Here is a 13,949-nt window from a genome sequence, read left to right as displayed (position 1 = left end):
GTTCAGCCAACAGGTGTCCTCTTTCCCTGTTGCAGAGGATGTCCCAGCAGGGATTGGTATTGCCATTTGCCATGACCCTCTCCTTGGTGGGACACTCTGGTAGAGTTATAAGGTCCAAGACTTTTTGAGGTCAGTGGGGTACCCTGACTGAAATTGCAAACACCAGTTGGAGCTCCATTCCCTTTGGGAAAATGCTCCTTTGGGAATTCGCAGCTGGTCTTTCCTCTATGGGACAAAACCTCTCTATTCTTTTGGACTTACTCTTGGGCTATATTCCTAATGACTGGAATAAATCTGACCCCTAAGGCCTGAGAAAAAAAATTCTCATCTTTTCATGTAATGTTTCCTGGCCTCAGATCAAACTCCCAGATCAAGAGGTATGGCCTCTTCATGGAACTCTTTCTTAGAATACTATTTCCAGCTTGACTTCTTTTACCAGAACTCCTCTGAAAGGTCAGAAGTCTCATATATACAAGTCTTCATGGCATTGTCCCCAAACCCCGACCTTAGCAAAAAATGTAGAATGTGTCTTGATTGGTTTCATGGTCCATCTGAGCCTGTGGACATTCTAAATAACCCCTCTTTTATTCCACCCCATCATCTTTCCCCTCCCCCTGAAGACCCAGAGGCTCTCTTGGATCCTACTAATTCCCTAGGGGCCCCTGCCATTGGCAGCACCCTACCAATGGCCCCCTCTCCCCATCCCATACCTGTCTGGTTTTAACTATGAGCCTAAGAACTTGACCTCTATTTCTTCACAAAATGTAATGCTCCACTGTGAGGTAGCAAATGGGGATCTGGGGACCATTGGGGTCTACTTCCCCTTTCCAGTGTCTGATCTGTCTCAGATAGAAACAAAACTTGGTTCTTTTAACTAAGATCCTTCCCATTTCATTAAGGAATTCAAAAGCCTCATAATTGCCTTTGATCTCACCTGGCAGGACATTCAGATCATCTTTACCACATGCTGCACCCATGAGGAAAGACCTTGTATCTGGTCTTTGACTCAGAGCTGGGCTGATGAGGCCCACACCTGTATCCCTGACCATGCTCTGGTGGAGCTATGGGCAGGCCCAAAGCCAACACTAGATGGGATTATCAGGCAGGAGATCCTGGCAGAATTAATCGGCATGATAATTTGCCTAATTGAGGCCATGCAAAAAGAAGTCATAAAACCTGTAAATTATACAAAGCTTAAAGAAATAACCCAAAGCCCAAATGGAAATCCTGCTTTATTTCATTCTCCTGTAGTGGAGGCCATGATGAAGTACACTAACCCAGATCCTGAGGGCACAGAGAGCAGGGCAACATTAGCAAAGTATTTTATCAGCCAAGCTTCCCCTGCTATCAGACAAAGGCTTCAAAAGCTCCATCAGGACCTCTGATCCCCTTCCCCATACTTCTGGAAATGGCCTTCAAGGTCTTCAATAACCCAGAGGCAGCCTTGGGGGCTGAAAGGGAACAGAGAGACAAGCAGCAAGCTTAACATAGGGCTGTAGCTATCACTAGCTCCCTGTCCTTCTTTGGGTCCATGCAGGGACAAAAGCCATCACAGGTGCCAGCTGCTAAGCCTCCCGATACCCAGAAGCTCCTAAAGCCTGCTTCCATTGTCTCCAGGGGCCATCTGGCCTAGGAGTGTCAGGGCCTTGCCTGCCTGCAAACAACCAGGGCATTGGAGAATAATGGACTGCCCTACCTTCCCACATGCAGAAGGGTCATCCCAGGCCCAAAAGCCCCAAGCATAGGCCATCCCAGGTAATCTATAGCCTTAAGCCAAGGCCGCTCCAGGCAACTGGGCGCTGCCTTTAACTCTGTACCTCAGTGATAAAGAACTCAGTGGAGGAACAGAGGGCGATCTCCTCTCCTTTTACTGATGAGGCCCAGAGGCTGCGCAGGCTCCCATGTTCTCCATCTTTATGGCAGAGCCTCGGGTAACACTGGATGTGGCACAACAGAAAACTGAATTTCTAATAGATTCAGAAGCTACTTAATCTGCCCTTATCAAATACTCAGGCATCACTTCCAGTCCTCTATTCTCATCACCAGTAGAGAAGGGTACCCAAAGAGGGGCTGTTTCACTTCCCTATTAATTTGTGCTTTGAGTAACAATAACTTTACCCCTTCTTTCTTGTTTTATCTGATTGTTTCACTCCATTACTTGGAAGGGACAAAATGGCAAAGGTACAAACTGATCTTTTGGTACAAAAGGTACAAACCTTTCTGAGGTTGACTGCCCCCTGCTGGCATTCTTGTCCCTGAGGTTTCTGCCCTGTCAAACACCAAGGTCTCTCCATTTTCCAACAGGTTTGGGAGAGCTCCATTCTGGGGTGCTCTCTATCAGCGACCCCGATAAGGATACAACTTAAAGATCGTCATTTCTCTCCCTGCCCCTGAAAATCCCAGGACCCCTTGTGTCCAGAAGTCAGACAGGGTCTACAGCCATTCACATGAAAATTCTTGGCAACAGGACTTCTGCACTCCTGCATTTCACCTTGCAATACCCCCATCATGGCAATAAAACAGGCCAATGGCCCACACGAAATGGTACAGGACCTAAGAGCTATCAATGAGGACGTTATCCCTATTCACCCAATTGTTCCTAACCCTTATCCACTCCTAGGATCAAACCCCTCAGACTCCCTTTGGTATACTGTGTTGAATCTAAAAGATGCTTTCTTCTGAATCTCAGTGTACCCAAATTTCCAGTTCCTCCTTGCCTTTGAGTGTCAGGACCACTCAGGTCCTGTTGGGTAGGTAACCACTAGGTTACCCAACAGCTGACTTGGACTGCCCTCACTCTGGGCTGTGGGGACAGTACACATTTATTTGGACAGGCCCTAGCCAAGGATCTGTCCACCCTTCAGCTCCCCAGAGGCAGACAGTGCCTTACTTCAATACATTGAGGATTTACTTACCTGTAGACCCAATGAAAACACCTCTAACACAAACACCATCCTGGTGCTTTGGAGCTTGGCTTCCTGGGGCTATAAAGTCTCCCCTTCAAAGGCCCAAATTTCCCCTCAGAAGGTTCAATTCCTAGGATTAATATTTTTCTTTTTTAAGATTTTATTCTTATTTATTTGACAGAGCGAGATCACAAATAGGCAGAGAGGCAGGCAGAGAGAGAGGGAGAAGCAGGCTCCCCCCCACCCCCCTCTGAGCAGAGAGCCCAATGTGGGGCTCGATCCCAGGACCCTGAGATCATGACGTGAGCCGAAGGCAGAGGCTTAACCCAGTGAGCCACCCAGGCGCCCCAATTCCTAGGATTAATATTAACCCCTGGGACTAAGAACCTCTCTGACCACTGTAATGGTTTCATTTTACATATGAAAACTCCCTCTACAAAACAACAGCTATGTTCCTTTTTGGGTATGGCTGGGTTCTGTTGAGTATGGATACCCCGATTTGGATTAATAACAAAGCTTCTCAATGAGGCCCTGAGGGGAACTGAGGAGGAGTTTTTGGAGTGAGACTCTAAAATAACCAAGCTTTGGGGGGGCCTCAAACAGGCACTTACAACAGCCCCAGCTTAGCCCTGCCAGAACTCCAGAAGCCCTTCATATAGGTACGTGAAAGGAGGAGAACTGACTCAGAGTCTTGATCCAAATGTCGGGACTTTCCTGGCCGTGTACCTACCTAAGAATCTAGACCCTGTGTCTCTGGGATGGCCTACTTGCCTCCGAGCCCTGGTATCCATGACCCTACTGATAGGATTGGCCTCTAAATTAACCTTGGGATGAGACAGAACTGTTTATACACCCTATCAGATATTGGACAACCTAAATTCTAGGGCATTTCATTGGATCTCTAATAGTAGAATTACAAAATACCAAACCCTTTTATTAGAAACACCAAAACTATTAGGCCATGTGAGACCCTAAATCCTACATCTTACTTCCAGATCCCACAACAAATGTCCCTTTGAAAACATCTTGCCAAAAAACTATGGATTTGATGTTCAGGTCCAGGCCATATCTTCAAGATATGTCTGTAGATAACCTGGAGGCTGTTATGAGTCATGGATGGCAGCAGCTTTGGAGCAGGACGACGGGTCTCTGTGTGTGCTGTTGTTAGCTTAAATGAAGTTATTGAGTCCAGACTTCTGCCAGGTGCCGCACATCAGCACAAAAGGCAAAACTAATTGTTCTTACCCGAGCCCCCCAACTGGGCACAAAAATGAAACTAAACATATATATCAATTCAATTTCTGCCTTCTATTTGGTCCATGCCCGTGCTACTATCTAGAGAGGGGGGGCCTCCTCACAACCCACAATACCCCAGTTAAACATGCCTCTGAAATTTTGGCCTTGCTAGAGGAGGCAGTTATGCTCCCTGCCCAAATAACCATTATCCATTGCAAGGTGCATCAAAAGGATAATGACTCAGTCTCTGTTGGAAACAACAGAGCTGACAGACAAGCAAAGGCAGCCGCCCGACTGCCTGTTCAAGCCACTTTGGTTGCCAGTCTAAATCCCTTTTCCCCACAACATACTCAGGAAGAAACCCAATGGATGTTTAAAAAGGTCTTTCCCATCCTCCAGAAGGTTGGCTGAAAGGCCCCCATAATAAACTATTACTCCTGGAAATGTTACAATGGAAATTTCTTCATCATTTGCACCAGGCAACCTAGGACATCCCCCCAGCTATACGTGGTATCTTCCAGATGTGTTCTACCTGTTGTCCCATCACACCAGAGGGGGCCCATAAACCTCCCTCACTTCTTCAACCTATCCACAGACAAGGGACTCTACCAGGGGAGGATTGGGAGACAGATTTTAAGCATATACCTCACTGCGAAGGGTTCAGGTATCTATTGATATTTATAGACACATTTATGGGATGGATTGAAGCCTTTCCCATTAAAACAGGGTTTTGGAGGTCCCCACTCTTCTCGATCACATCCTTTCCCATTTTATGCTTCCTGGCTCTTTACAGTCAGACAATGGCCAGCTTTTATCTCTCAAATAACGCAGGGAGTTAGCGAAGTCCTCCAGAGAAAATGCCATCTGTAGGCAGCATGGCACCCACAGTCCTCCCATAAAATAGAAAGGACCAACCAAACCATTAAAAGTCTCCTCACTAAACGTATGCATGAAATGCAACAATCTTGGCTGACCCTCCTTCCCCTTGCATTATTAATGTCACATATCACCCCAAAATCCACAACCCATCTCAGTCCATTCAAGGTTCTTTATGGGAGAACTTTCCTTCAGACAAATCTTTTATTAGACCCTGAAAGACACCATGTCACGCAGTATGTTATATTCCTAGGGCAAACTGTCTCCATCATTAATGACCACCAAAACCAGTGCAGTTGAAAACCCGACCCACCTCTCTTTCTCAGGTAACATACATCCAAAACTTACATCTGGGGATTGGGTAGATCTTAAAATTCCTTCACAGGACCAAAAGTCACTTGAACCTTCCTGGACTGCACCTTATCGAGCTCTCCAGGCCACTCACACAGCGGTAAAATTTCATGGCTTCTCCCTGTGGATCTATCTTTCCAGAATTAAGACCCCTTAGTCCACAGGTGGGGAGCCCTCCACCAAGTACAGCTGTAAGCCCTTAGAGATCTACATCTGTTATTCAAATGAGACTCAGGTGCTATACACCCAGAGGTTTAGAGGCCCATGTGTCTGGTCAATCTCCATCCTCTTGTATTCAATCATTCTATGATACTATCTTAGAAAAACTCCCCAGATACTTTCCTCCCCAAATGCCATGATTTCTCCTTTCCAATTTCAAGACTTCATTCTCAACCTTTTCCTTCAGGGTGACCTCTCTGAATTTACCTGGTCAGAAATCATTACTTACCTGGAGCTGTCCCTGCTCTTGATGTCTTGCTCTCACAATACAATCATCACCTCCTTTGGGATTAATCTTTGTCTTTCTCATTGTAGCCTTCTTTTGGTATATATATCACAACCTAAACATGGATTTCTATGCTCACATAATTGACTCTAAACTTAAATAGCAAAAAGACCAACCCACTGTGAGGCATGACCCCTCTTCTGCCCTTCTTATGTTGTTTGCTTTCACTTTCCACTGATAATACAAAGGCTCCCGTAAGGAGACACAATACCTCCTCCAAACAGCCAATTCAACCTATTCCTCCAATTGTTGGCTATGCGTAGATGCTTCCGGGGGGGATTCTGGATCCGGATCCACTTCCTGGGCCATCCCCAAAGAATGGACACTGAGTGATCGCTCTGGCAGCACGTATGCTAAAATTGGAATGATACAGAGCAGATTAGCATGGCCCCTGCTCAAGGATGGCACACAAATTCATAAAGTATGCCATGTTTAAAGAAAAATAAGAATGGATATCAATAAAGGTCTCCTTAGCTTACACTGTAACCCAAAGCTAATACGCCCCAGGCAGCCTTAGAATATAAGCAAACAGATTTCAAACCTTACATGCCATCAACCTACTCATCTTGGGACCCCACTTTTCAGTCATTAAGCTACCCTTACCCCCTTGCATTTGCATGATGGCCACAAGACCACAGGGAGTATCAGTTAGATTCTCTAGTGCCCCCAGGCTAATTGTTCTCCTTCAATCTCTTTGGATGCAGAGGACATGACAGTTCTGTCAAGGCAGACCTCAAAACTGCCCAACTCCTTCACTTTGGTTACAACCCATAAAATGGGGACCCGGCCCATTCTGTCCCCCAGAAAACTCCTCATAGATGTCACCCGATATGTGCTTTTCTGGAAAAATCATACAGTAGCACTTCACTTCTCAGTTCCAAAGTTTGTATTAGCTTGGGCTGTCATAACAAATACCATAGATACGGTGGCTTAAATGATAAAAATTTAATTCTCACAATTCTGGAGGCTGGAAGTTTCAGATCAAGATCCAGCAGGGTTGGATTCTGGGGAGAGATCTCTCCTTGGCTTGCAGAAAGACTCTTTCATGCTATTTCCTCACATGGCCTTTCCTCTGTGACATACTTCTTTTCTACTCTTCTACTCTTTTTTGAAGGCTACCCATCCTACCAGATTAGGGCCCTACCCTTATGACCTCATTTAACTTCAATTATCTCTTAAAGGGGGTATCTCCAAGTACAGTGATATTGGGAGTCTGGACCTCAGTGTATGATTGGTGGAAGAAGGGTCACAATTTCATTCCTAGAAGGACTGTATACAACATACAACTTTTTCTAAAACATAACTTGTTGAAAAGGAAACAAGTATTTCTGGGGTTTCATAAATGGACAAGAATGGACCTGAATAGATAGCATGATTTCCTTTTATTATAATAAATTATTCCAGGTGGTAACCAATTATTCTAGCTAGTCAGGTTATTCTAATTAGGAACCATTATTAGCCACAATGAGGTACAAATCTATGGTTCAACTGGTAGCTATCATAATTCTTCTAACTATAACAGAAGTATGATGCAAATTTCTTTACAGGAATGAGATAAATATAAACTGGGTAATTTAATTGAGATTTACTTTGAAATTATGGGTAATTACCTAGAGTTTAGAGATAATTAAACCTAAAAACATGTGCCCTCTTACCTCTAAGGTTGTCCTTCTAGACTGATTATACACTTTTGTTCTTCTATAGAGAAGGCAGCTGAGTTGGTTACATTATTCTGTAGCTCATATATATTATAATTCTCTGTACAGACTATGACAAGAATTTTGTGATTGACTTTGCCGAAAAAAAGGATTTAAATATGTAGGATGCAAGGATTAATATATCCACTGGAATAGAGTCTGTATTATATTTTTCTTCTAATGTAGTATATATTAATTGCTTTCTTCTAACAAGTGTACCTACATTCCTAACATGCCGTCAGCATGTATTTTAGTGTCTTATCTTACAAAATGATGGACAAAACTGCTCCACGTATCCACATGGACCTGGACTCTGTATTGTTCTCTAACCACATCTCAAGCTGTATTCATTCTTGTAGTGATACTGGCTTTATCCTACTGGGCCCAAATGGGAACAACAGGGTGCCTCTTAAAACAAGATAATTCAGTAAGGGCTCAGTGAAAGAAATACAAATACGTGAATAAGATAGATTAAAACCACAACCAGAAAGTACTACCACCCTCAGGACCAAAGGGATTGTGGGATAAAAATGGTTATGGAACCTGGGAAGAAAGATCTCTTTGGAGAAGAACTGAGTGTCATTAGTGGAAGGGCATTACCTGAGGCATTACCTGAGACAACCCCATAGAGAGGGCCAGATAAATAAACATATTGGTTTATTTATTCATCCCTCAGCTTTAAAAAAGAAAAAAAAAAAAAGTTCAGAGCTTTTTTAGTGGCTGAATCTAACTAGAAGCCAAAGTTAAGGGAATCCACTGTTAAAACCAATACAGGTTAACTCCTGGGTAGAAAGCCGGATGGTGAAGAGTATTTTGAAGGGACAATAGCAATAGCCAGCAAATGGGGTATCATTATGCTGTTTGTGATTAATTCTCCTTACTAAGGGTGTTAGCATATGTCATTCCATCTCTCTTTTTTTTTTTTTTTAAGATTTTATTTATTTATTTGACAGAGAGAGAAAGTGTGAGAGAGAGCATGAGCAGGGGAAGCAGCAGGCAGAAAGAGAGGGAGAAGCAGTCTTCCCATTGAGCAGGGAGCCTGATGTGGGGCTCAATCCCAGGGTCCTGGGATCATGACCAGAGCCCAAGGCAGACACTTAACGGGCTGAGCCACCCAGGAACCCCTGCCATTCCTTCTCCTTGACCAAGTCTTCTCTTCTATTCGCTTTGCTAATTCCTATTTATTCTCTGGATATCAGTTTAGAAAGTCATTTCTTTAGTTAAGCCTTCTTTAGCTCCTTATTATTCAGGACATGTCAGGTGATGCTGTGATAATAAGTAACACTAAAATCTCAATGGCTTAATACAATAAAGGTTTATTCCTTTCTAACAAGCCCAAATTCATAGGCCTTTGCAAGATAGGCAGTCATACAGGGCTCTAGGCTCAAAAGGGGCCAATGTTTGATTTAACTGCTGGCATCATCTTGGTATTCTTAAAAAGTTTTTTTTTTTTTTAATTGTGGTTAAAAATACATGACATGAATTTTGCCCTTTTTAAATGTACAATTCAATGGCATTCATTCAGTATAATCACACTTGAATTGGGCAAATTGTATAGCTAATCCTGTTCACTAATGGCACATGCCCATCGTGAGACTCTGCTCCAACTACTCACTGAGTCGGCTAGCCCCATGGCATCGCCAGAATCTTGTAACTTCACCCCCAGAAATATATGCTTCTTTCATTGCCTCAGCAGGAGAAGCATCCTCCAAGAGTCAGGCACACCTGGTCTTCTATGCTGACTTATCAAGACATGTAGTTGGAAAAGGAAGTGTATTTTAATAGTCCTTTCAGATAACAATGGGTAGTCTTTTTCTGATAATATATAAACGTTGACAAATGAAATTTTTCTGAAATTAAGTTGCAGTGTAAAATTTGAAACCATATCAGAGACCTTTTAATCTCTGTTACATTAAAATTCATTCTTCTATCATGCACTTTGTTTGTTGTTTGTTTATTTATCTGACAGACAGCGATCACAAGTAGGCAGAGAGGAAGGCAGAGAGAGGGGAAAGCAAGCTCCATGCTGAGCAACGAGCCTGATGTGGGGCTCGATGCGGGGCTCGATCCCAGGACCCTGAGATCATGACCTGAGCCAAAGGCAGAGGCTTTAACCCACTGAGCCAACCAGGCTCCCCATTCTATCATGCACTTTGAATTGATCCCTTGTCTGTGTAAGACTTTAAGTATCATGCTCCCCCATTTGGAAAATACTGACTCATTGAGTTATGCAGAGTTTCTAACTGTTGGCTCATTTTGTTACACAATATCAAAAATCATATATACCAATATCATTACCAGTGTTACCAGAAACACTGTTAAATATTGAGAAGTTGTCAAATTTATAGTGCGTGAAAACCATGCAAGTTTTCAAAAATTCTAATTTTTGCTTGAAAGCTCAAATGTCATCATTAAGAATACTCTCATCTTTGCTTAAAGTGTTAGACTCATATCTTTCACTTTTGAAAAAAGTCTGTTGAGTGTCAAGTGGGCAACAGTTATTTCAATAAATGTGTTCTATTTTAAAAACACATGTTTTATCTTGGAACTCCCATTCATATGTTGGTATAAAGCCGAAGTGCTTTCTTTATGGGTACTTCTCATCCACTTCATCGCACATAATATTAAAAAGATATGTACTCAGGGGTTGAGATTTAATTTTTATTTATTTCTTTAAAAATTTTTAAAGATTTCATTTTATTTATTTGACAGAAAGAGAGACAGCAAGAGAGGGAAGACAAGTGGGAGGTTTGGGAGAGGGAGAAGCAGCCTTCCCACTGAGCAGGGAGCCTAATGCGGGGCTTGATCCCTGGACCATGGGACCATGACATGGGCTGAAGGCAGACGCTTAATGACTGAGCCACCCAGGTGCCCTAGATTTAGTTAATCAATACTTTTTATTGCTTCATCGAATTTTCTTTTTTTAAAAAAAGGTAATTGTGTGATGGTGAAAATCATGGGCTGAATTCTGTCCCCTCCAAAATGCATGTGTTGAATTCCTAACCAGCCCTACCTCAAAACGTGACTGTATTTGGAGATAGGGTCTTTAAAGAGGTAATTAAGTTAAAATGAGGACATCAGGGTGGACCTTAATCCAATATGACTTCTGTCCTTATAAGGGGAGGATATTAAGACACAGAGGGAGGACGATATAATGACACAAGAAGTAGTCAGTTTCCATAGGCCATGGAGGGAGGGCTCAGAAGAAACTAACTCTACCAATATTTGGACCTTGGACTTCTAGTACCCGCAACTGTGAGGAAATGAATTTCTGTTTTTGAGTCATCTAATCTGTGATACTTTGCTATGGTAGGCCTAGCAACTAACACAGTGGGTACAGGGAAGAATACAATGATTACTAGTACAGTTTGGGGCTATTAATTTGATTTGTGTTCAAGGAGTAACAGTTTGACCTACCTCTACTTTTGCACTATCATTGTAAAGATAGAGTCAATGGAAAAGACAATATTTCAGTATTGTAATAAAAAATAGTGTTGACCTCACTACCTCTCTGAAAGTGTCTCTAGGACACCCAAGGTATTGGAAAGATACTTTGAGAACCACTAGGTTATCCACATTAAACACTTTATATAGTTATTATCATTCATTGTCTGTTCCATCTGGGAGCCCACTAACTCCATCTTTTCTAAAATGTCTAAAGAGTCACATAAATCTGGAAAGATCTTAAAATTCCTATTTCTGATGGGATGTTTCAGAATCTGTATAAAACATGGTTACTTGAAAATAATCAACATCACATTTGAGTCTCATTTTATATGACTATATCTCTAAATGAAAAAAAAGTTGTTTTGAACACAGTTTTAAAACTCTATGCCATTTTCCCCCTTCACTTAATGGGAAAGATTTAGGGTAGGATTGGGGCAAAATTATTCCACAACTAATGACATTTATTTTGTTGTCAACTCATTCACTGAGACTACTCTGACATTATTTATATGTTGACAGCTTGTTAAGTTATATTAAGTCTGCATTTTTTTTTTTTTACATTTTTTAAAAGTATTTTATTTATTTATTTGAGAGAGAAAACACAAGAGGGGAGGAGGGGTAGAGGGAGAGGGAGAAGCAGACTCCAGCCTGGGCAGGGAGCCAGATGCAGGACTTGATCCCAGGACTCTGAGATCATGACCTGAGCCAAAGGCAGATGCCCAAGCGACCAAGCCACCCAGGTGCTCCTTAAGTCTGTATTTTAAAGCATTTTCTTTGGGGCATATTCAGTTTCTTGCATCCAAAAGAATTATCTGATACATGGAGTATTCTAATGACAATATTTTAATAAAAATTGTATTTTTTTCTTATAATATACCCCTTGTTTTTAATATGAACCTTAACAGTGGAACAACAATTAGGGGAAAAAATACATATTTATTATAGTAAACAAGAAAACCAGAACTGAAATGTTAAGAAGGGTCAAACCTTTTGTCTCGTTTTCCCTGATAATTGCTACTGAGGACAACGGCTCATTCATCAACACCTGTATGGAGAAACATAGTTTCACTCGTTTAATTGATGAGTGACTTGTTTCCTGAGAGTATATTGAGTGACTTCTGGTGGGCTCAACTAACGTAGTGCATATCCCATAGCATAGCTGAATTCTTTTAGTGAGACGTTCTTTTGCGGGAGCACGTGCAGGAATCATTTTTAGCTCACAGACAATTTCTTCCATATAATGCAATACTGAGGCATTTGCTAAATGCTTAAGATGATGCAAGGATCTTCTCACAGGAAAATATTGACTCTGTTTGCTCCCTAAGTATATGTTGCTTAAGTGGATTGACCTCTCCAGGTAAAAAATATTGGTCTACTGCCTAGAGTTTAACACCACCGATGAAATTGCCCTGAATAAAGTAATATTTACTGTGACTTCAATCCTCAGCTTTTATAAAGGGTTTATATTAAAAAATGATCTCTTTGAAAAATAGTCCTCTGACTTTTGCAAAGCTGCAGCTGAAGATAGTGCTACTGGCTTACTCACCACGTATACAAAAAAATCTCCTGCTAAATTTTTGCTTGCTTGAGATTTTCACAGAATAAATCTGTTTGTCTCTTCAGAGGAGCTTCATGCTGTTGACTTTGACATAAAGAGGTTAAATGATGTGATAGGATGTTTTGCTCCTCTTTGGTTTAAGAGGGTTTAAATCCAGACTTACCGCTCAACAACCCTGTTAGCATCTAAACACATTCTCGTTGCCTTGTATTTTGTTTCCACTACTAATTAGCTTATTTTACAAAATGTTTAGACTTTAAGCTCTTGGGGTATTTAGTCAAACGGAATGAATGCTTTTACAGGAAAAGTCACAATGCCATTCAACTTAATGTGGCAAAATAATTCAGTGGGTGCCAGGATATTCAAATCAATTCAATACCGAGGCAGCCCTTCAATTCACTGTTGTGTCAGAAACTGGCAGTTGCAAAAGGAGTATAAGACATGGTGTTTTAGTGGCATACATTTTTAAATATTTCACAATCTTTATCTAGAAACCCTCTCTCAAGTCTCAGATGGTTAGGAAAATAAATATACATGTCTTCAAGGGGGAAAAGAAATCATCTCTAATAGCACTAAATTCAGACATGGAAAACTTGAAGTCCCTGATGGCAAGCTAGAACTGAAGAATGGCATCAGACAGAGCGTGGAGCGGGTAGAGTTTATGCCTGGGGAGCTAATCGAGCAAACTCACGTGCAAGAGTGCTTTGATTGTTGCCCCCAAGTCTTCCAACAAGTTTATTTTGTGAGCACACAGTTTTGCATGCTGTTTCTGTGTGTATGTTTATGAGGGTGTGTGGGTATCGCAGAATTAAAGTTCTTGTGCATTCGAAAACTATGGAGTCATTTTAGAAGAGATATTTGCGGGGAATGGATGATTAATTATATTTTGCCATTTCATAATTATCCATACTTAGTCTTATGCTCTAATTATTTTTCATGTTTCTAAGCTTTCGTGGAGTTGGTCTTTAAAAAGAGATAATCAACAACTCATTAAGATCCTGGGGGAAGGCAGAATGGGAGGGAGGAAAGACAGGAAGACCGAGATTTGCTTTTTAAATCCATTTTTCCCTACTAAGTTTTATTGCACATCATTATCCTTGTTTTCGTTTATGTATTCTTTGCAGGATATAGTTTTATTTGTTGGTGCTCCTTTTGTAGTTGGTCCTCAGGCAGATTATTGTTGCAAGATTTATCAGCAGTGTGTATTGTTCTTAATTTTCCCTAATGAAGTTCTTATTTGAGCCCTGGGGTCTGGTTTGGCTCCACTGCCTTCAACTGCGTATGTGTAGAAAGTCGCTCTGCCCCACTTGGGGTTGTATTTTGTTAGTCATAATGGGTCTCATTCAGTTTGTGTCTGGTAGTTCCTGTTACTG

At 41.6% G+C, this 13,949-nt stretch overlaps 1 non-coding gene across 1 annotated transcript; it reads left to right on the top strand.

The window, feature by feature from the left end:
* The first annotated feature begins 6,203 nt into the window (after window positions 1–6,203).
* On the top strand, window positions 6,204–6,310 carry LOC116879659. The gene has a single exon (XR_004385075.1). It is a non-coding gene; the product is annotated as a U6 spliceosomal RNA (small nuclear RNA).
* The last annotated feature ends 7,639 nt before the right edge of the window (window positions 6,311–13,949 follow it).

This window comes from Lontra canadensis, unplaced genomic scaffold (assembly GCF_010015895.1).
Source record: "Lontra canadensis isolate GAN:19392208 unplaced genomic scaffold, GSC_riverotter_1.0 scaffold62, whole genome shotgun sequence".
NCBI classification, from domain to species: Eukaryota; Metazoa; Chordata; class Mammalia; order Carnivora; family Mustelidae; genus Lontra; species Lontra canadensis.
This window is presented reverse-complemented; position numbering and strand designations above follow the sequence as displayed.